Genomic DNA, 791 nt, shown 5'->3' with positions numbered 1-791 from the left:
GAGACCTAGAGAGTACACAGCAGAAAAACGAAAGGTTCAGTGGCTGCAAACACCCGACCGAAACACCTTTCCCAACATTTCTGCCACGGAGTTGTTTAGCTGAGGTGGCAATTCACAAAAATCTGGCTTCATCTTGTGTCATGAATGTTCCATTTGAGTTATTATTAATGGTAACATTTAAATAAAACGGAGGACTATAAAACGCAAATTGATCAAAAACCACGTCCTTACAATATTCATATGAAAAGCCACGCTGACGACATTTAAAGTTTCGTTATCGTTAAAGACAAACACTTTTAGCTGCCCTCAGATCTGAACATTACCTCGGGAATCAATAAGCCTATCGTTATCCTCAACAACCTAAGTCCTATCAGCAGCACCCGAACAGCTTCCTGCTTCATACAATGGGCATGTCAGCCAGATAGGACTGTAACGCTTTCAAAAGGGGGGTGGGGGGGGGGGGGCATTTGTTGCGTGAAAACAGCCTTTTCCTATTTTTAGCTAAAGAATTCAGTTTTATTTTTACAATAGAATTATTATTTAGAGCGAAATCAGATTGAAAAGGGAATTTATCACAGTAACCGACTTTTTAAGCGCAAAATGCAATCCGATCCCTCTACTTGTTGGCAAGTTACACAACCACCAGCCATTAAAGAACGGCACCCCAGGCTTTTACCACATTGTGATTGACGTTTCCCTGTTGAGAAAAGCGAATTCAGAAATATATTTTCTCCTCGTTACGGTTTCGGTTTAAAATCAGGCGCTGACTTCATGTGCTCGCACGAAGTTAC

At 41.2% G+C, this 791-nt stretch overlaps 1 protein-coding gene across 1 annotated transcript in view; it reads right to left on the bottom strand.

Annotated features, from left to right (window-relative positions):
- tor1 (torsin family 1) overlaps window positions 1–791 on the bottom strand; it is a 4,767-nt gene that overhangs the window by 2,336 nt on the left and 1,640 nt on the right. The window lies entirely within an intron of this gene.

This window comes from Morone saxatilis, unplaced genomic scaffold, assembly GCF_004916995.1.
Source record: "Morone saxatilis isolate NCDOM2014 unplaced genomic scaffold, NCSU_SB_2.0 Contig21, whole genome shotgun sequence".
Taxonomy (NCBI): domain Eukaryota; kingdom Metazoa; phylum Chordata; class Actinopteri; family Moronidae; genus Morone; species Morone saxatilis.
The sequence above is the reverse complement of the archived record's forward strand: the minus strand, read 5'-3'. Positions and strand labels throughout refer to the sequence as shown.